Consider the following 23,807-nt stretch of genomic DNA (forward strand, 5'->3'; position numbering starts at 1 on the left):
CTCAGTTACGGAATTCTCTCTATCTCTAAATGCCTCTAATACATGTAGTATATTTTTGTAATATAAAATAGTGGACACTTAGATGACCATTGTGGATTCTCTCTTTTCTCCATAGTCTTAATAAAACCATCCTGGATTCAGACAAACAGTCCTGATCTGGGGGAGCCTCCCACTGTCCAGGTCAAGGCAAATTTTGATCTGTTTTCCTGTAGAGAGATACACATCGGTGTATGCATGAATCCCATTCACTGAACATCTCCAATCGAAGTGCTCTCCTTATCCAAGCTGAGTCATCTCTGTGATTGGTGTTGTAAGTTATTTTGTTAATCCTGTAGTATTTTATGTAATTGTATATGCCGCATGGTTTTATCCCCTTTGTAAAATATTTAGCATATTTTATATAAACACTGCCTATTTTTCTGGATTAAATATAACATTTAATAGTTATTATTTATATAGCACCATTGATTCCATGGTGCTGTACATGAAAAGGGGTTACATACAAATTACAGATATCACTTACAGTAAGCAAACTAACAATTACAGACTGATACAGAGGGGCGAGGACCCTGTCCTTGCGGGCTTACATTCTACAGGATGGTGGGGAAGGAGACAGGTTGGGGGGTTTCAGCAGCTCTGGTGTTGGTGAGGTGGTAGCTCTGGTAGTGGTGAGGAGGCAGCGGGGTCATTGCAGGCTGTAGGCTTTCTTGAAGAGGTGGGATTTCAGGTTCCATCTGAAGGATTTGAATGTGGTTGATAGTCGGACATGTTGGGGCACAGAATTCCAGAGGATGGGGGATATTCGGGAGAAGTCTTGGAGGCAGTTGGGTGAGCAGCGAATAAGTGTGGAGGAGAGAAAGAGGTCTTGGGAGGACCGGAGGTTACGTGTGGGAAGATATAGGGAGATTAGTTCAGAGATATATGGAGGAGACAGGTTATGGATGGTTTTGTAGGTTAGTATTAGTAATTTGACCTGGATACGCTGAGGGAATGGGAGCCAGTGAAGAGATTTGCAGCGCCGCGGCAAAATTTAGGCCACGCCTCTGACCACACCCATTCATAATTAGTCACACCCATATCCACGTCCCAACCACACCCATTTAGCACTGCTGATCACACTGTTTCATATACAATAATTATAAACCAAAAAATATGGCCACACAGTGCTTTATACTGTATAATGGCCACACATGATGCTCCATATTCTGGCTGCACATGATGCTCCATACCGTATAATGACCGCACATGATGCTCCATACCGTATAATGGCCGCACATGATGCTCCATACCGTATAATGACCGCACATGATGCTCCATACCGTATAATGGCCGCACATGATGCTCCATACCGTATACTGGCCGCACATGATGCTCCATACTGTATACTGGCCGCACATGATGCTCCATCCTGTATACTGGCTGCACATGATGCTCCATACTGTATACTGGCTGCACATGATGCTCCATACTGTATAATGATCCCACATGATGCTCAATACTGTATAATGACCGCACATGATGCTCCATACTGTATAATAGCCCCACATGATTCTCCATACTGTATAATGACCACACATGATGCTCCATACTGTATAATGACCGCACATGATGCTCCATCCTGTATAATGACTGCACATGATGCTCCATACTGTATACTGGCTGCACATGATGCTCCATATTCTGGCTGCACATGATTCTCCATACCGAATAATGACTGCACATGATGCTCCATACCGTATAATGACCGCACATGATGCTGCATACTGTATACTGGCCGCACATGATGCTCCATACTGTATACTGGCCGCACATGATGCTCCATACTGTATAATGACTGCACATGATGCTCCATACTGTATAATGACCACACATGTTGCTCCATACTGTATATTGGCTGCACGATACTTCGTACCATATAATGGCCACACATAGCTACTCCTACACACGCGGCTGCGCTCCATACACTTTGCACACACGGCTCCGCTCCGTACACACGCGCTCCGCTCTGTACACACGCGCTCCGCTCCATACACCTTGTACACACACGGCTCCGCTCCATACACCTCGTACACACACGGCTCCGCTCCATACACCTCGTACACACACGGCTCCGCTCCATACACCTCGTACACACACGGCTCCGCTCCATACACCTCGCACACACACGCGCTCCGCTCCATACACCTTGTACACACACGGCTCCGCTCCATACACCTCGTACACACACGGCTCCGCTCCATACACCTCGTACACACACGGCTCCGCTCCATACACCTCGTACACACACGGCTCCGCTCCATACACCTCGCACACACACGGCTCCGCTCCATACACCTCGCACACATTTAGCTCCGCTCCATACACCTCGTACACACACGGCTCCGCTCCATACACCTCGTACACACTCGGCTCTGCTCCATACACCTCGTACACACACGGCTCCGCTCCATACACCTCGCACACATTTAGCTCCACTCCATACACCTCATACACACACAGCTCCGCTCCATACACCTCATACACACACACGGCTCCGCTCCAAACACCTTGTACACACACGGCTCCGCTCCATACATCTCGTACACACACGGCTCCGCTCCATACATCTCATACACACATGGCTCTGCTACATCCACACTGTACACCTCCTGACCCCATACAAGGCATTACTTACCTCATCGTGGTGGCAACCAGCACAGCAGAGTCCTGAAATCCATGGAGGTCCCGATCATGTGACCCCCTGACTCCTCCCCTCCTGTGACCTCATCACAGGTCCTGTGCGCAGAAAGCAGGCAGCCATATGGAAGGGTAAGGGCCCGGGCCATGGCTTAACTCAAGGGGGCGTGTCGGTCCTGTGCTGTCTGCGGCAAGGGATCAGAGCGTTCCGTGCGGGAGTGCGGGGCAAAGGCTGAAAACCGGGACAGTCCCGCACAATGAGGGACGGTTGGGAGCTATGGCCACCCTGTTTTTAAGGGGACCAAAAGTAATTGGACAATTGACTCCAAGGCTATTTTATGGACAGGTGTGGGCAATCCCTTCGTTATCTCATTCTCAATTAAGCAGATAAAAGGCCTGAAGTTGATTTGAGGTGTGATGCTTGCATTTGGAAGGTTTTGCAGTGAAGTAAACATGTCACATGATTGGGGGTCAGTGATGTGTCAGGATAGTAACCATAGAGGTCCTTGAGACCTGATGCTGGTTTGCTGTGAGCGCCACCTTGTGGTCGGCGCTCATAGCAAGCCTGCAATTTAGCTACATAGCAGCGATCTGATTACCGCTGCTATGTAGCAGAGCCGATCCAGTTGTGCCAGCTTCTAGCCTGCCATGGAGGAAGCTATTGAAGCATGGCAAAAGTTTTTAAAAAAGTTTTAAAAAATATGAAAAAAATAAAAAATATATAAAAGTTTAAATCACCCCCTTTCGCCCCATCCAAAATAAAACAATAAAAAAATCAAACCTACACATATTTGGTATCGCCACGTTCAGAATCGCCCGATCTATCAATAAGAAAAAGTATTAACCTGATCGCTAAACAGCGTAGCGAGAAAAAAATAAAAAACGCCAGAATTACGTTTTTTTTTTGTCGCTGCGACATTGCATTAAAATGCAATAACGGGCGATCAAAAGAACGTATCTGCACAAACGTGGTATCATTAAAAATGTCATCTCGGCACGCAAAAAATAAGCCCTCACCTGACCCGAGATCCCGAAAAATGGAGACGCTACGGGTATCGGAAAATGGCGCAATTTTTTTATGCACTTAGATAAAAAATAACCTAGACATGTTTGGTGTCTATGAACTGGTAATGACCTGGAGAATCAGAATGGCAGTTCAGTTTTAGCAATTAGTGAACTTAGCAAAAAAGCCAAACAAAAAACAAGTGTGGAATTGCACTTTTTTGCAATTTCACCACACTTGGAATTTTTTTCCCGTTTTCTAGTACAAAACATGGTAAAACCAATGGTGTCGTTCAAAAGTAAAACTTGTCCCGCAAAAAATAAGCCCTCACATGGCCATATTGATGGAAAATTAAAAAGGTATGGCTCTGGGAAGGAGGGGAGCGAAAAACGAAAACGCAAAAACGAAAAAGGGCTGCGGCGTGAAGGGGTCAAAAGAATGGGATCCGGCACCAGAATCCATAATTTTCCGGATTCGGCACCTTCCGGCTCCCATAGGCTTCCATTCTAGCAACAAGCCAGAAGCGCTTGTAAGGTCATCCGGAGCAATCCGGCGCTAATACAAGTCTATGGGAAAAAAACGGATCCGGCGTCAACTTTTTTCTGGATCCAGTTTTTTCAAAATTTGCCAGATTGAGCCTGACGGTGAAAGACAGATGTGTGAAAGTAGCCTAAGATGCCCAAGCCATGTAGTCGTGTGCAAGGTTCTGTTCCCACTCGCTTTGGCATCCTACAGACATCTCATGTCCCAGTGTGCTGCTGTGTATGAGGTGCATCACACTTACTTTAGGACTGCAGGCCTCTTCTCCTTCTGAGTCCAGGAATCCCTCTTCTGGAACTAGGGCAGCTATTAATCCAGGAAACACAAAATTCATAAAAACAACCAAACTTTGACTTGGTGAATAGCAGTATTTACAGGCAAATGAAGAGGATAAGGCCCAATGGATTGTTATTAGTGATGAGCGAGCACTAAAATGCTCGGGTGCTCGTTGCTCGGGTCGAGCAGATTGGAATACTCGGGTACTCAACCCGAACAACGAGCCCAATGTAAGTCTATGAGAGACCCGTGTATTTTTACCGCGATCCCCCCCGGGGGTCCTTTTAAGGTCTACAAACGTCTGAAAATGATGGAAACACTGCTCAAATGACACAGGAACATCATGGGGATCGCCCCTGGAAGCATTACTGACTCCTAGTTCACAGCTGTAAACCATTTTTTTCGAGATTCATGCCATTTTTCCCGGTGCCACAAAAAACACACTAAAACGAAACCAAAAGGGATTTTGATGGGAAATATGTCAAGGTACATCCTTTGCAGGTTCATGATTTGCCTGTAAGGCCAAATATTTCACCCCAGACCGAAACTTTCCTCCCCCACTTGGGCTTAGTTCAGACGCAGAGTTTTTGAAGCGTTTTTCAACTTTAACATTGTTTTCAACCACTACAAATGCATTCGCTGGGAAATGTCATTGTAACATTTAACAACCCTAGCTGGCTATGTGGTGTGTGACACATAAGCTGGCCCATCTTGTTTCATTTACGAAGGAGGGACTCTTAAAGTCACAGAGCCTATTTTTACTGGTGCATCAGGCGGCATTAATGTTCTTAAAGGGCCATTAATTATTAAACAGTGGGTCTCCTAAGCTGTTGTAGCCTATGCTGTGAGTGGATGGGCTGCCAAGAATTACGACACACCACAATACCCCTTTCATAAGATATCCAGGGGGGACTCCTGAAAAAGTGTTGCATTGAATTCAAGGCCAGCCCTGCTACCAATTCATATGCCCCCCCCCCCCCCCCCTTATGCATTGGAACCCACATACTGGATGGGCCCAAGAAAATCCACTTCACAATATGCATTTTATGCTCCATACTCCTTTGTTTTATACTTTGGCAGGAAGGCAAGCCCTGCTGCATAGTCATATGCACCCCATTAGGCCTTGGAACCCACATACTGGATGGGCCCATGAAAATCCACTTCACAATATGCATTTTGTGCTCCATACTCCTTTGTTTTATACATTGGCAGGAAGGCAAGCCCTGCTGCATAGTCATATGCACCCCATTAGGCCTTGGAACCCACATACTGGATGGGCCCATGAAAATCCATTTCACAATATGCATTTTCTGCTCCATACTCCTTTGTTTTATACATTGGCAGGAAGGCCAGCCCTGCTGCATAGTCATTTGCACCCTCTTAGGCCTTGGGACCCACATAGTGGATGGGCCCAGGAAAATCCACTTCACAATATGCATTTTGTACTCCCGTACTCCTTGGTTTTACACATTGGCGGCAAGGCCAGCCCTGCTGCATAGTCAGTCATATGCACCCCATTAGGTCTTGGAACCCACATACTGGATGGGCCGAGGAAAATCCACTTCACAATGTGCATTTTGTACTCCCGTACTCCTTGGTTTTACACATTGGCGGAAAGGCGAGCCCTGCTGCATAGTCAGTCATATGCACCCCATTAGGCCTTGGAACCCCCATACTGGATGGGTCCATTAAAATCCACTTCACAATATGCATTTTGTGCTCCATACACCTTTGTTTTATACATTGGCAGGAAGGCCAGCCCTGCTGCATAGTCAGTCATATGCACCCCATTAGGCCTTGGAACCCACATTCTGGATGAGCCCAGGAAAATTCACTCGTATTTTTTAATGGTATGATGGTTCCCTCTTTGCACAATTATTAACAGGGTTAAAAACATGTCAAATAAAATTGCAAAATTCTCCTAAGGTTCAGATACGGCTTTAAAAAGGCTAATACTTGCAATACAAGGCAATTTTATTGCAAACTACAAAATTCAAGGAATAGTATGATTGAATAGTGTGAGTGCGTACACTTTTGTATGTGTTAACATACACAGGTTAATAAGTACATATAAGGATTAAATAAATATAGTGATTACGTATATATGAAGACTAACTACATACAGTATAGTTAGATCATCACCAAGAGGCTTTTAAACATCATCCATCTGGAATATCAGAGAAGCAACATCAAGACAGAGAACCCCTGGGAGATTACCTACACTGCATTGGCGTCCCCAATTATGCAGGTATCAGCACACTGTACATGTACAGGTACCCCAGTTTTAGCATACGTCTTAAGCTACTTTCACACTTCCGTCGGTACGGGGCCGTCGCAAACCGTAGGTCCGACGTACCTACGGACGTTGTGCTAAATTTAGCACAACATGGGCAGCGGATGCAGTTTTACAACGCATCCGCTGCCCATTTTGATGAGCGGGGAGGAGGGGGCGGAGTTCCGGCCGCGCATGCGCGGTCAGAAATGGCAGACCCGTCGCACAAAAAACGTTACATTGAACTTTTTTTGTGATGACGGTCCACCAATTACCGACGCATCCAATGCACCTACGTATGGAACGTGTGTCCATACGTCGCGATGCGTCAGTAATACAAGTCTATGTGCAAAAAACGCATCCTGCGGGCAACTTTGCAGGATGCGTTTTTTGCACATAACGACGCATTGCAACGTCTTTATAAAGAAGGAAGTGTGAAAGTAGCCTTAGTCATGTTTCTCTGGTTTAACAGTATATAGTGATTTACACTATGTAGTAACTCTAGTTTCACCCACACCTTCAAGTGGCCACTTTTCAAGGTTGGATGAAACGGAGATATCATGGAGTCATCAGACGAGGGGCCATAAACCCCTAGAAAATAAAAGCCACAAGGATTTAGATCAAACCACCACCGGCATAGTTTCGGTAAACCATAATGTTTTACAATGACAAACAGCAAAAATATAGAAGCTTAGAACTGTTTGTGAAGTGAATAAACAAACATTTATCAAGATTGTGTCACTTTGAGCATTGTCTGTCTGTCACATCTGTAAATGTTTTACAAGACATGCAGCTATGTGATTGTCTGAATGCATTTGGTATACAGTATTTCAATCTAATGAAGAGCGCTGCTCTTTGAAACGCGTTGGTTGTTCCCTTCTCTTTTTTTGAGCGCCGCAGCGCTCCGTACTGCATGGGACGTCACTAGTAGGAGGAGCCTATCGGCCATTTTTTTCGCTTCACGTGGTATCCAGGGAACGCTACCAGCCGGATTTTCCCTTGCTTCACACCGCATTCTACCACCTGATACATACAGGGCCGCAGCCTCGGCCACCTTTACCAGGCATGTGAGGAGCCATTCAGCACAGCTCCGTATACAGCAGTGCCCAAGATACAATAGAGGTAAGCCGATAGTTACATCTATATTGGCATGATTATAATCACAACATGTGGGCATTATAGGTGCTTTGATTGTTTGCAACTGGTTATGGAAATATTGTAACCATTTGGAACATAATAGGGGTTGGCTTCAGGCTATCTGTTCTTGTGGTACCTCAGAGTTCTTCTTTTGTTCATCCTCAAGCGCGGTATCGATTTGTTTTAAGTGTTCAATAGCGAGATACAGGGGGGCACCACCCTGTTCGATTCCAGCCACTGAGGATTAGGAGTGTTTAGGGTGAGCGCCAGTGTGATTATTTACTACAGTATTTCAATCTTGTTTACAAATCGCCATTTGTATATTCTCCATTTGTACATTTGAGACAGACAAAGTTAAGGCTCGCAAGGAGAGAATCAAATCTAGTGGATAAAGCTATATTTTTAATGAACTACTGAGGCAAAGTAACAGTATTAGTGTTGAGCATTCCGATACCGCAAGTATCGGGTATCGGCCGATATTTGCTGTATCGGAATTCCGATACCGAGATCCGATAGTTTTGTGGTATCGGGAATCGGAAGTTCCCAGTGTAAAAATTCCCTAGAATTCGGAATTTAGGACCTGAGAATGACGTCACGGCTTGTGATTGGTCGCGTGGCGGTCACATGAGCGGCACGCGACCAATCAGAAGCCGTGACGTCATGGAAGGTGCTGAACGCGCTCATTTTAAGCAAATAAAGCTGCCGGTTCACAGCGGTAAGGTCCAGGCTGCGTCGGAGAGGTGAGTATATCAATATTTTTTATTTTAATTCTTTATTTTACACATTAATATGGATCCCAGGGCCTGAAGGAGAGTTTCCTTTCCTTCAGACCCTGGGAACCATCAGGGATACCTTCCAATACTTGAGTCCCATTGACGTGTATTGGTATCGGGTCTCGGTATCGGATTAGATCCGATACTTTGCCGGTATCGGCCGATACTTTCCGATACCGATACTTTCAAGTATCGGACGGTATCGCTCAACACTAAACAGTATTGCTTTATCAAATTTATATGAAGTGTATTTTGTCCAATGTTAGCAACCAGGCAACACAAAAAGGAGCTTTTCAAGTGAGCTCTTTAAGGTACACAAATGTTATGAAGTGTTTTCCAACAAGGATGTGGTTTCACCAATGGGGGTACTGTTGTGAATTCTGTTTGTGGGCTCCCCCGGTGGTGTTTTATGGTATTGCCACTTATTTGCCTTCTTCTATCCTTGATCACCTGTTGACACCCATTAGGGGAGTTTCCTATTTAAGGCTGCTTGGCTGCTGGTCCGATGCCGGCCAACAATGTATCAGTAGCATTCTGTTGCATTCTCCTGCCTCAAGTTCCAGTTCAGCTAAGTTGAATTTTGTTCCTAGTTAATGTTATTTTTTGTCCAGCTATCTGCAATGTGACTCTCTGCAGCTGGAAGCTCTCGTGGACTGAAATTGCCACTCCAGTGGCATGAGTTGTCACTGGAGTTTTAAAGTAATTTCAGGATGGTGTTTTTGAGTAGTGTTTTGAAGTTGACCGTGAAGTAACTCTTTCCTGTACTTCTGCTATCTAGTAAGCGGACCTCACTGTGCTAAATCTGCTGTTCATCCTGCGTATGTCTTTTCCTCTTGACTCACCGTCAATATTTGTGGGGGCCTGCTATCTCCTTTTGGGGTTCATCTCTGGAGGTAAGGCAGGCCTGTATATTCCTCTGATAGGGGTAGTTAGATCTCCGGCTGGCGCGTGGTGTCTAGGGCATCGTAGGAAACACTCCCCGGCTACTTCCAGTGTTGTGTCAGGTTCAGGTCACGGTCACTTTAGTTTCCATCACCCGAGAGCTAGTCCGTTTGTTATTTTTGATTTCCCTGCCATTGGGAAAACCATAACAGTTTGGCCGGCCCATGTGTTAAAACTATGCACTAAAGCAGGAAAGGATATGAAAAGGTTTTTTTTTTTCTCCTTCTGTGTTTGGAAAGTGCACCTTAGTGCTTATTTGTACTCCTTGCTTAAACTGCAGTCTTCAGCCTTTTTTTTTTTCCTCTCCTCTTAATCTTTGAATGGCTTTGGTTACACCTGTTTGAATCATGGATCCACAGAGTTTGGTTGCAGGTCTGAATAACCTGGCTTCAAAGGTCCAGAACTTACAAGATTTTGTTATACGTGCTCCAATGTCTGAACCTAAGATCCCTATGCCTGAATTTTTTACCGGAGACAGATCCCGTTTTTTGAATTTCAGAGAGAATTGTAAATTGTTTTTGTCTCTGAAATCTCACTCTGCTGGTGATCCTGCGCAACAGGTTAAAATTGTTATTTCTCTATTGCGGGGTGACCCACAAAGTTGGGCATTTGCATTGTCGCCAGGGGATCCTGCGTTATTAAATGTAGATGCGTTTTTTCTGGCTTTGGGGTTGCTTTATGAAGAACCTAATTTAGAGATTTTGGCTGAGAAAGCCTTGATAGCTCTTTCCCAAGGGCAAGATGAAGCTGAGATATACTGCCAGAAATTTCGTAAATGGTCGGTACTTACTAAATGGAATGAGTGCGCTCTAGCAGCTAATTTCAGAGAAGGTCTCTCTGATGCCGTGAAGGATGTCATGGTGGGGTTCCCTGTGCCTACAGGTCTGAATGATGCCATGAAATTGGCTATCCAGATTGATCGGCGTTTACGGGAGCGCAAATCTGTGCACCATATGGCGGTATCTTCTGAGCAAAAATCTGTGCACCATATGGCGGTATATTTTGAGCAAAAACCTGTGCACCATATGGCGGTATCTTCTGAGCAAAAACCTGTGCACCATATGGCGGTATCTTCTGAGCAAAAACCTGTGCATCATTTGGCGGTGACCTCTGAAAAGGCACCAGAGCATATGCAATGCGATAGTGTATTGTCTAGAGGCGAACGACAGAATTACAGGCGCAAAAATGGGTTGTGCTTCTATTGTGGAGATCCAGCTCATGTTATATCAGCATGCTCTAAACGCATAAAGAAGGTTGATAAAAAGGTTGATAAATCTTTTTCTATGGGTACCTTGCAGTCTAAATTTCTTTTGTCCGTGACATTGATTTGTACTTTATCATCTGTTACTGTGGATGCTTATGTGGATTCTGGCGCCGCTCTGAGTCTCATGGATTGGTCCTTTGCCAAGCGTTGTGGGTTTGATTTAGAGCCTCTGGAGTTTTCTATTCCCTTAAAGGGTATTGATTCTACACCTTTGGCTAGCAATAAACCACAATATTGGACACAAGTGACTATGCATCTTTCCCCAGACCATCAGGAGATTATTCGTTTCCTTGTGTTATATAATCTACATGACGTATTAGTACTTGGATTACCATGGTTACAAATTCATAATCCAGTCTTGGACTGGAGATCAATGTCTGTGCTGAGTTGGGGATGTCGGGGGATTCATGGGGATGCACCTTTGGTTCCCATTTCTTCATCTACTCCCTCTGAGATCCCAGCATTTCTGTCAGATTTTTATGATGTCTTTCAGGAGCCTAAAACTGATTCTCTCCCCCCTCACAGAGAGTGTGACTGCGCTATTGAGTTGATTCCCGGTAGTAAATTTCCTAAGGGTCGCTTGTTTAATTTGTCTGTACCTGAACATACTGCTATGCGGGAGTATATCAGAGAATCTTTAGAAAAGGGTCATATTCGCCCCTCTTTGTCTCCATTGGGGGCAGGGTTTTTCTTTGTGGGTAAAAAGGATGGTTCATTGAGACCTTGTATCGACTATCGACTTCTGAATAAGATTACTGTTAAATACCAGTACCCGTTACCTTTACTGACTGATCTTTTTGCTCGCATAAAGGGGGCGAAGTGGTTCACTAAGATCGATCTACGTGGTGCGTATAATTTGGTGCGGATTAAGCAGGGGGATGAGTGGAAGACCGCATTTAATACGCCTGAAGGCCATTTTGAGTATTTGGTAATGCCTTTCGGTCTCGCGAATGCCCCTTCCGTTTTTCAGTCCTTTATGCATGATATTTTCCGTGAATATCTGGATAAATTTATGATTGTGTATTTGGATGATATTTTGATTTTTTCGGAGGACTGGGAATCTCATGTTCAACAGGTCAGGAGAGTTTTTCAGGTTTTACGAGCTAATTCTCTATTTGTGAAGGGCTCAAAGTGTATTTTTGGGGTTCAGAGAATTTCCTTTCTGGGATATATTTTTTCCCCTTCATCTATGGAGATGGACCCTGTTAAGGTTCAGGCTATTTGTGATTGGATACAACCTACTTCTCTAAAGAGTCTTCAGAAATTCTTGGGATTTGCTAATTTCTATCGCCGATTCATAGCGGGTTTTTCTGCCATTGCTAAACCTTTGACTGATTTGACCAAGAAGGGTGCTGATGTTGCTAATTGGTCCTCTGCGGCTGTGGAGGCCTTTCGGGAGCTTAAGCGCCGCTTTTCTTCTGCTCCTGTGTTGCGCCAGCCTGATGTTTCGCTCCCGTTCCAGGTTGAAGTAGATGCTTCCGAGATCGGAGCAGGTGCAGTTTTGTCGCAGAAAGGTCCTGACTGCTCAGTGATGAGACCATGTGCGTTTTTCTCTCGAAAGTTTTCGCCCGCTGAGCGAAATTATGATGTTGGAAATCGGGAGCTCTTGGCCATGAAGTGGGCATTTGAGGAGTGGCGTCATTGGCTTGAGGGTGCTAGACACCAGGTGGTGGTCTTGACTGACCACAAAAATCTAATTTATCTTGAGTCAGCCAGGCGTCTGAATCCTAGACAGGCGCGCTGGTCGTTGTTTTTCTCTCGATTTAACTTTGTGGTCTCATATCTGCCTGGGTCTAAGAATGTGAGGGCGGATGCCCTCTCTAGGAGTTTTGAGCCTGACTCGCCTGGTGATTCCGAACCTACTGGCATCCTGAAGGATGGGGTGATATTGTCAGCTGTCTCCCCAGACCTGCGGCGCTCTTTGCAGGAGTTTCAGGTGGATAGGCCTGATCGCTGTGTCCGCCTGGTAGACTGTTTGTCCCTGATGACTGGACCAGTAGAGTTATTTCGGAGGTTCACTCTTCCGCGTTGGCAGGTCATCCTGGAATTTTTGGCACCAGGGATCTGGTGTCTAGGTCCTTCTGGTGGCCTTCCTTGTCTCGAGATGTACGTATTTTTGTGCAGTCTTGTGATGTTTGTGCTCGGGCTAAGCCCTGCTGTTCCCGGGCCAGCGGGTTGTTGTTGCCCTTGCCTATTCCTAAGAGGCCTTGGACGCACATCTCTATGGACTTTATTTCTGACCTTCCTGTTTCTCGTAGGATGTCCGTCATCTGGGTGGTGTGTGACCGTTTTTCCAAGATGGTTCACTTGGTACCTTTGCCCAAATTGCCCTCCTCCTCTGAGCTGGTCCCTCTATTTTTTCAGAATGTTGTGCGTTTGCATGGTATTCCTGAGAATATAGTTTCTGACAGGGGTACTCAGTTTGTGTCTAGATTTTGGCGGGCGTTCTGTGCCAGGATGGGCATCGACTTGTCGTTTTCGTCTGCATTCCATCCTCAGACTAATGGCCAGACTGAGCGTACTAATCAGACCTTGGAGACTTACTTGAGGTGTTTTGTGTCCGCTGATCAGGACGATTGGCTTGATTTTTTGCCATTGGCAGAGTTTGCCCTTAACAATCGGGCCAGTTCTGCCACTTTGGTTTCTCCATTTTTTTGTAATTCAGGGTTTCACCCTCGCTTTTCGTCCGGTCAATTGGAATCTTCGGATTGTCCTGCAGTAGATGCTGTGGTTGATAGAATGCATCAGATTTGGGGACAGGTTGTGGACAATCTGAAGTTGTCCCAGGAGAAGACTCAACAGTTCACTAATCGTCATCGGCGTGTCGGTCCTCGTCTTTGTGTTGGGGACCTGGTTTGGTTGTCTTCTCGATTTGTTCCTATGAAGGTCTCGTCTCCTAAGTTTAAGCCTCGGTTTATCGGCCCTTATAGGATTCTGGAGGTTCTCAATCCTGTGTCCTTTCGTTTGGACCTCCCAGCATCTTTTACTATTCATAATGTTTTTCATCGGTCATTATTGCGGAGGTATGAGGTGCCGGTTGTTCCGTCTGCTGACCCTCCTGCTCCTGTGCTGGTTGAGGGTGAGTTGGAGTATGTGGTAGAAAAGATCTTGGACTCCCGTGTTTCCAGACGGAAACTTCAGTATCTGGTTAAGTGGAAAGGCTATGGTCAGGAGGATAATTCTTGGGTGACAGCATCTGATGTTCATGCTCCTGATTTGGTTTGTGCATTCCATAGTGCTCATCCAGATCGCCCTGGTGGTTCTGGTGAGGGTTCGGTGCACCCTCCTTAAGGGGGGGGTACTGTTGTGAATTCTGTTTGTGGGCTCCCCCGGTGGTGTTTTATGGTATTGCCACTTATTTGCCTTCTTCTATCCTTGATCACCTGTTGACACCCATTAGGGGAGTTTCCTATTTAAGGCTGCTTGGCTGCTGGTCCGATGCCGGCCAACAATGTATCAGTAGCATTCTGTTGCATTCTCCTGCCTCAAGTTCCAGTTCAGCTAAGTTGAATTTTGTTCCTAGTTAATGTTATTTTTTGTCCAGCTATCTGCAATGTGACTCTCTGCAGCTGGAAGCTCTCGTGGACTGAAATTGCCACTCCAGTGGCATGAGTTGTCACTGGAGTTTTAAAGTAATTTCAGGATGGTGTTTTTGAGTAGTGTTTTGAAGTTGACCATGAAGTAACTCTTTCCTGTACTTCTGCTATCTAGTAAGCGGACCTCACTGTGCTAAATCTGCTGTTCATCCTGCGTATGTCTTTTCCTCTTGACTCACCGTCAATATTTGTGGGGGCCTGCTATCTCCTTTTGGGGTTCATCTCTGGAGGTAAGGCAGGCCTGTATATTCCTCTGATAGGGGTAGTTAGATCTCCGGCTGGCGCGTGGTGTCTAGGGCATCGTAGGAAACACTCCCCGGCTACTTCCAGTGTTGTGTCAGGTTCAGGTCACGGTCACTTTAGTTTCCATCACCCGAGAGCTAGTCCGTTTGTTATTTTTGATTTCCCTGCCATTGGGAAAACCATAACAGGGTACCTTTTGTAAAAATATACTAGTGCCATCACAGCCCCCTTGACCAAACTTCACCGGCCTATAACAGTACAAAGCACGTTCACCCTGGTGATCTAGTGTCAGTTATTCAAGAGTCATTGCAGGAGACAGAGTTATGAAGTAGGCCCAATGGAATGCCATGCCCAATTCCCCAATGTGGAGTCCTTTTTGGACTGATTAAAATAGTGCCATCACAGTCCCCTAGACCTAAATGCCCCGTACAGACCACATTCACCCTGGTGATCTACTGGCAGGTACAGGACAGATTGCAGGAGACCGAGTTAAGAAGTAGGCCCAAAGAAATGTCATGCCCAATTCCCCAATGTGTTGACCTTTTTGGACTTAAAAATATAGTGCCATCACAGCCCACTTGCCCAAAATTCACCGGCCTATAACAGTACTGAGCACGTATACCCTGGTCATCTAGCAGCAGTTAAAGAACACATTGCAGGAGACAGAGTTATGAAGTAGGCCCAATATAATGTCATGCCCAATTCCTCAATGTAAAATCCTTTTTTTTTAAAATAAGAGTGACATCACAGGCCTCTTGGCCAACATGCACCGTACAGAGCACGTTCACCCCGGTGATCTACTGGCAGGTACAGGACAGATTTCAGGAGACAGAGTTAAGAAGTTGGCCCAATGGAATGCCATGCCCAATTCCCCAATGTGGTGTCCTTTTTGGACTGATTAAAATAGTGCCATTACAGCCCCCTTGGCCAAAATGCACCGTACAGAGCACGTTGACCCTGGTGATCTAGTGGCAGGTACACGACAGTTTGCAGGAGACCGAGTTAAGAAGTAGACCCAAAGAAATATCATGCCCAATTCCACAATGTAAAATTCTTTTTAAAAAAAAATAAGAGTGGCATTACAGCCCCCTTGGCCAAAGTGCACCATACAGACCTTGTTCACCCTGGTGATCTACTGGCAGGTACAGGACATATTGCAGGAGACAGAGTTAAGAAGTTGGCCCAATGTAATGTCATGCCCAATTCCCCAATGTGTTGTTCTTTTTAAAACAAATAAGAGTGCCATCACAGCACCCTTGGCCAAAATGCACGGTACAGACCACGTTCACCCTGGTGATATAGTGGTTCTGGATGAGAATGAGGAGGATAAAACAAACAGACCAAATCTGGAAGCGTATACCCATGTGTGGTTGTGAAGAGGTGCATGAGAATACACATCCCCAAAAGAGAGAATGTATTTGAGGTTATGTTTCACTGTTTTCACTTGGTGGTGTACAGAACTCTTTCCCAATCCAGGTCTTGACATTTTGATAAGAGTCAGCCTATCAGCATTTTCAGTTGACAGGCGGATGCGCTTATCTATGCAATGTCTGTATATAAGGAAAAATAGAGGGCACTCACCGGTCTTCACTAGATTAAATCCTTTATTGTTAAAATGTAACACACGAATTCATGGCCGGAGTCGATGGAGCCGAAGCTCATGTGAGCAGGGGAGATAGCAGGTCTGCTCACACGAGCTTCGGCTCCATCGACTCCGGCCATGAATTTGTGTGTTACATTTTAACAATAAAGGATTTAATCTAGTGAAGACCGGTGAGTGCCCTCTATTTTTCCTTATATACAGACATTGCATAGATACGTCTTTTTTCAGAGGAGCACCTAAAGTCTAGATTTCTGGGATACGTCAAAGGCACCAATATCACAGTCTGTATAATACCACCTCATATAGTCAGTGCCGCCCCATTTCTATTTTTTGTTTGAGGATGCGCTTATCTGTTATAATTCCACCAGCGGCACTAAAAACCCTATCTGACAGAATGCTAGCAGCAGGGCAGGCCAGGACCTCCAAGGCGTAGAGAGCCAGTTCATGCCACATGTCCAGCTTGGATACCCAATAATTACAAGGCACAGAGGAATCACGGAGGACGTTTGTACGATCTGTAAGGTACTCCCTCACCATCTTCCCAAACATTGCACTTCTTGTGACAGCACCCTTGCCTCTGTGCCGCCACGATGGGAGGGTCTGAGAAAACTGTCCCAGAACTTGGCCATTGTCCCCCTTCCTGAGCTGGATTGTACTTCTGTCTCTCTTGCTTTGAGTCCTTGGTTGTACAACAAACTCTGACGTCTGCTGCCAGCGTTCTCACATGGGAATTTTCTAAGTAATTCCGCTACAAGAGCCCTGTGGTACTGCAACATTTTAGTACACCTCTCTGCCTCAGGCAGAAGAGATTGAAAGTTCTCCCTGTAGCACGGGTCTAGAAGTGTCACCAACCAGTAATGATTGTCACCCAAAATTTTGATAATCCGAGGGTCACGTGAAATGCAGCGCAGCATAAATTCAGCCATGCGTGCCAGACTGCTAACAGGCAAGACTTCCGTGTCCTCACCAACAGGACAACTGACGATGCTGTCCTCCTCCTCCCTGTCCTCAGGCCATCCCCGCTGAACAGAAGCTTATACAGATGTGTTTGTAGTACCGTCTATAGTGCATGAAAGTAGCTCCTGTTCTTCCACCTCCTCCTCATTGCCTACCAATCAACGTTGAGAAGACTGGGCTGAGTATAATCCCCCTGTATGATTCCTTGCTACATGTCCTCGTGCTCCGCTTGCAATGCATCCTCTTTGATTGTGAGCAGAGTTTTTCAGAATGCTGAGAAGTGGGATTATTATGGCGCCATCGCCGCTCGCCATCTTGGTGCAGTCCTTAAAGTTTTAGAGGATGTTATATATGTCTGACATCCATGTCCACTCCCGCGGTCTTATGTGTGGAGTCTGACCTGAAATTCGACGGCCTTGTTGATGTTGGTAGTCAACAACGGCCCTCTTCTGCTCACAAATCCTTTCCAACATATGCAGCGTAGAGTTCCAGCACATGGGGACAACACACAACAGTCGGTGAGCTGGAAGCTGAAACCGCTGCTGAAGCACGGCAAGGGCAGCTGAAGCTGTAGCTGACTTACTGAAATGGGCAGACGGCGTATTTTCCCTAGCAGATCCGGCAGCTGCGGGTAGCTTTTCAGAAAATGTTGAATCACGAGGTTAAGCACATGGGCCAAGCAAGGTACGTGTGTGAGCTCACCTTGCCTCAGCGCTGCCACCAGGTTATGACCATTGTCACACACGACCATGCCTGGCTGTAGGTTCAGCAGTGTCATCCAAACATCTGACTGCTCTTTCAGCGCTGTCCACAACTCTTCAGCATTGTGGGGTTTGTCACCTATGCAGATTAGCTTCAGCACAGCCTGTTGCCGCTTGGCTGAGGCAGTGCTGCAGTGCTTCCAGCTTCTGACTCATGTGTTTATTTCAGACATGGAGGATGAAGAGGAGGAGGAGGTGCAGGAGCTGTAGACTATGGGGGCAACCCTGATTGATGTAGGGCCAGCAATCTTCAGCGTGGGGAGGATGTGTTCCATCCCAAGGTCCGACTGGGTCCCGGCTGCCACTATGTTAACCCAGTGTGCCGTCATTGAGATGTACTGCCCTGCCCACAAGCACTTGTCCACGTGTACGTGGTTAGGTGGACTTTCCCGGTAACAGCATTGTTGAGGGCACGAGTAATGTTGTGGTACACATGCTGGTGTAATGCTAGTACGGCACACCGGGAGAAATGGTGATGACTGGGGACCGAGTACCTTGGGACGGCCGCCGGCATCAGGTTGCGGAAAGCTTCCGTCTCAACAAGCCTAAAAGGCAGCATTTCTAGCGCAAGCAGAAGAGAAATATTAGAATTGAGGACTGTGGCCTGTGGGGTGTTGGATGGGTATTTCCGCTTGCGTTCCAAAGACTGGGTTATAGACAAATGAACGCTGTGCTGGGACAAGGGTGTGGACGTGCTTGCTGATGGTGCTGCTTGACTGTGGGCCACAACAGATGCAGGCCTAGAGGCATCTTCACATGCACAGTGTTCTGAGGATTGGCTTCTACGCAAAACAGTGGAAGAAGCAGTGGTGTGACCAGCAGGCAGTGGTCCTGGAGCCTGGGGTTTGGCCCACAAAGTCGGGTGATTTGCTTGCATGTGCCTGACCATGCTGGTGGTGGTCAGGCTGGTTGTTTTGCTACCCCTGATGATGCGGGCATGGCAGGTGCTGCAAATGGCCTGTTTGGAGTTATCGGTAGAGTCTTTAAAAAATTGCCAGACTTGGGAAGATCTCACAGGTGGAATGGCAACTTCACTGATGTTGGTGTTTCGGGCAACGGATGCACACATTCTGTCTGTGGTCACCACACTGCTTCTTCCTGCCTGTTGGGGGGGATATGCCTCCTTCCCCATTTGTGCTGCTGTCCTCGCTATGCATGTCCTCCTGCCAGGTTGGATCAGTCACTATGTCATCCACCACCTTGTCTTCCACATTGGCACCCTGCTCCTCCTCCTCCTGACTTTCTGGCAATTGTGTCTCATCATCGTCCACCTCTTGTGACACTTTCCCACCATCGCCTTCGTGTGACCGGGGCTGGTCAAAGATTTGGTCAGCTCTACATGCGATCTCATCTTTCCCCACTTCAAGTTGACCGGCAGAGATTTATGAATCTTGAAATGGAAAACTGAACAGCTCTTCAGAGTGTCCAAGTGTGGGATCAGTTGTCTCAGGGCGCTCGGCATGGTGGGAGGAAGGAGGATCAGGGTGAGGAATATCCTGGCCACACTCATGGCTACTCAGACTTGACCGTGTGGAAGACGAGGTGGTGGTGGTGGCTAAGTGACTGGAAGCATTATCCGCTATCCAACCAATAACAGTTTCACACTACTCTGGCTTCAAAAGTGGTGTGCTGTGGTCCCCCAGAAACTGGGACAGGAAGGTGGAGCGAGAAGATGTGGGTCTTTGTTGTTGCCCAACTTTCACCTTGCCCACGGCCTCGTCCTCTGGATGCACCATCAGCATCACGTCCACATCCCCATCCCTTGCCTTAACCATTTTAAATGGACTACTGCACTATTTCAAATGCTCAACACAAATGTCTTTATTACTAGCGAAATAATATGTGATCAAATCTACGATTTTTCAAACCTAAACACCAGGCAAACCGCAGCCTGACCTAAAAGTCTGTATTCAAATTTTTTTTTTTTAAAGTTAATTCATGCTAAATAGCGCTGTAAAGAATTAGAGTATCACACAGCCAAAAAATAAGTACACCGGCCTCCAATGCCCAAACTTGGAGCACAGAGATATATGACGGCTGTAACGGAAATACCACACTGGCAAATCTGTGGCCTTTCAATTTTTTTGGATGCTAAATAGCGCTGTATAGAATTTGAGTATCACACAGCCAAAAAAAAATACACCGGTGTCCAATGCCCAAACGTGGAGCACGCAGATATGAGGCCTTTTTCGGTGAATTTAAAGCAGCAAAAAAAAAAGAAAGAAAAGGGGCACAAGGGTAGCACACACAACTATGCTACGCAGGCAGTTATGGAGCTTTGGGAGGGATGCAGTGGGAGCAATGGGCGCACATACAGTGCCTGCAGGCCTTGCACTGATGTGGATATGCTGTGCCCTGCCTACCTAGCGCTGCAATATCGGAACCCACGAATTAGCCCTAAAAAGGACTGTTGGTTTCTCAGGAGTTGTGGATGTAAGAGTTGCAGACCTACACTAACTCTAAAACCACGATTCTGACCCTATCTCGGCAGCAGCTCTCCCTACTCTCGCTGAAACAGGAACAGAATGTGGCGAGCAGGGCGGCGCCAGGTCTCTTATACTCGGGATGAAGCTGTGCTGCCCAGCCAATCACTGCACGACCACATCAAAGATAGCTGCGGCGTTTCATGGCCTGGCAGACAATCCCTGCACCGTGATTGGGTCTCTAAAGTCCGCCAAAACTGCTGGGTGGAGACTGCAGTTACAGCCGAATAATCCCGGAAATGCTCGCTGCCGAGTACACTGAGCACAGTGATACTCAGGCGAATAATGAGTAGTGGCGAGCACGTTCACTCATCACTAGTGATGAGCGAATATACTCGTTACTCGAGATTTCTCGAGCATGCTCGGGTGTCCTCCGAGTTTTTTTTAGTGCTCAGAGATTTAGTTTTTCTTGCCGCAGCTGAATGATTTACATCTGTAAGTACATGTGGGGAATCCCTAGCAACCAGGCAACCCCCACATGTACTTATGCTGGCTAACATGTAAATCATTCAGCTGCGGCAAGAAAAACTACGGTAAATCTCTGAGCACTAAAAAAACTACTAGGAGGACCCCCGAGCATGGTCAAGAAACGAGTATATTCGCTCATCACTATTAATTACTGTGAAGAACCTGAAGGGTTAATAAAGGGAATGTGGATGGAAAAAATTAACATTTAACTTTTTTTCACAAAAATTTTATATCAGACCCAATTTTTTGTTATTTTCACAAAGGTAGCAGGAAAAAATGGTCCCCAAAATTTGTTGTGCAATTAAAGATACCCCATATGTGGGAGGAAACTACTGTTTGGGCACATGGCAGGCTTTAGAAAAGATGAAGTGATGTTTTGGAAAGCAGATTTTGATGGAATGTTGTGCAGGAGCCATGTTGCGTTTGGAGAGTCCCTGATGTGCCTAAACAGTGTAATTTATCTAGATATTTGGTGAGCACCTTGAACCCACAGGTGTTTCACAGAAGTTACAACGTTGAATCATGAAAATAGAAAAAAAAAAAATCAAATTTTTACCACAAAAATGTTCTTTTAGCACCAAATTTTTTTATTTTCACAAGGTTAACAGGGAAAAAAGGATCCCAAAATTTGTTGTGCAATTCCTCCCGAGTACACCAATGCCCCACATGTGTCGAAAAACTACTTTTTAGGCACACTGCAAAGCTCAGAAGTTTAGAAGCACCATATTGGCGTTCAGATTTTGCTGGAATGATTTGAGGGTGCATGTCTCATTGGGAGAGCCCTTGCAGTGCCAGAATTGCAGAAACCCTCATAAGTGACCCCATTTTACAAGACACACCTCTCAATGAATTAATCTATGGGTGCAGTGATCATATTGACACCACAGGTGTGTCACAAAATGTTTTACCATTGGACAGTGAAGAAAAAATAATTACATTTTTACCACAAAAAATTTGTTTTAGTATTGCTTAGCCATATGGCAAGACTCAGGAGGGATGGAGCGCTATTTTCCTCCTGGAGTGCAGATTTTTTAAGTCTTTGCCGACTCCATATACAGAGCCACTAAGTGCTAGAATAGCAGAATCCCCTCAAGTAACCCCATTTTTTAATTATACCCCTTCTGGAATTTATCTACAGATATAGTGACGATTTTGACTCAATGGGTATTGAGCTCATGCTTCTGTAGACACACAACTGTAAATAAGATGGGCTGTTATCACTACAGAAATGCCAAACATGTGGATGCTAAATGTGGTTTAGACACACTGTGGTGATCAGAAAGGAAGGGGCATTTGGATTTGGGAGTGCAGAATTTGCAGATTTGCAGGAATGTACGGATCCGTGAAATATTTTTGAGTTGAAGGCGGCAGGAAGTGGAAAGGGCTTGGATATGTGGTTTGAAGGAGAGATCAGCGTCAAGGATTACCCCGAGGCAGCGAGCTTGTGGGAATGGGGAGAGTGGGCAGCCGTTTACTGTAATGGATAGGTTCGTTGGGGGGGTTGCGTGAGATGGGGGAAAGACAATGAATTCTGTTTTGTTCATGTTAAGTTTTAGAAATCTAGCAGAGAAGGATGAAATAGCGGACAGACATTAAGGGATTCTGGTTAGTAGGGTGATGATATCTGTTCCAGAGATGTAGATCTGTGCGTCATCAGCATAGAGGTGATACTGAAAGCCGTGAGATTCTATGAGCTGTCCCAGGCCAAAGGTGTAAATGAAGAAGAGCAGAGGCCCTAGGACTGAACCTTGCGGGACTCCGACAGATAGGGGGCGATGTGAGGAGGTGGTGTGTGAGTGGGAGACGCTGAATGTTTAGTCTGTTAGGTATGACGAGATCCAGGTTAGGGCCAAGTCTGTGATGCCAAGGGATGAGAGGGTCTGTAGTAATAGGGAATGGTCCACTGTGTCAAAGGCAGAGGACAGGTCCAGGAGGAGGAGGATAGAGTAGTGTCGCTTGGCCTTGGCAGTTAATAGGTCATTGGTGACCTTAGTTAGGGCAGTTTCAGTGGAGTGGTGTGACCGGAAGCCTGATTGTAAGCGGTCGAAGAGGGAGCAAGAAGAGAGATGGGAGGACAGTTCAAGATGGACATGTTGTTCCAGTAGTTTTGAGGCATAGGGGAGAAGTGATATAGGGCGATAGCTAGATACAGAGGATGGGTCAAGAGAGGGCTTTTTTATATAGATAACAGTCTATTCCTCCTGGCTTACAGAAAATAGATGTGTGGATAATTAAGATAAAATGCTGTGTTGTCACACCAAATTTATATTTTTTTATGTTTGTCTGCTGTCACACACTGAGAGATGCTTTTTATTACAAAAACTGCATTGCCATATTTTGAGAGCTATAAATTGCGGACAGTCATGTGAGGGCTGTTTTTTTGCAGAACGAGTTGACGTTTATTGGTATAATTTTCGGACACATGACATTTTTTGATTTTTAGTTGCTTTTTATTCTGCTGTTTGGGAGGCAGAATTAACAAAAAAAAGTAATTCATAGATTAGTTTTTTTATGCTGTTCCGCATGTAGTAAAATTGATAAGGCAGTTTCACTTTATTATGAGAGCTATAACTTTTATTTTTTTTGCTGACGGACCCGTATGACAGCTTGCTTTTTGAAAGACAAGATGACGTTTTCAGCTGTACAATTTTTATGTGGCTTGCTTTTTTTATCGTGTATTTTTCCACTTTTTGTTTAGCAATGTGATGATAAAGCATAGTTATTTACCTTGTTTTTTTGCTTGTTTTTACGGTGTTCACTGAAGGTGACAGTTTTATAGGTCGGGTCGTTCCAAATATGTGTACTTTTTATTT

The 23,807-nt window shown here is 45.7% G+C and overlaps 1 protein-coding gene across 2 annotated transcripts in view; it reads right to left on the bottom strand.

Moving 5' to 3' along the window:
* The window catches only part of LOC143768048 (uncharacterized), an 804,459-nt gene that overhangs the window by 739,488 nt on the left and 41,164 nt on the right, over window positions 1-23,807 (bottom strand). The window lies entirely within an intron of this gene.

This window comes from Ranitomeya variabilis, chromosome 4 (genome assembly GCF_051348905.1).
Source record: "Ranitomeya variabilis isolate aRanVar5 chromosome 4, aRanVar5.hap1, whole genome shotgun sequence".
NCBI classification, from domain to species: Eukaryota; Metazoa; Chordata; class Amphibia; order Anura; family Dendrobatidae; genus Ranitomeya; species Ranitomeya variabilis.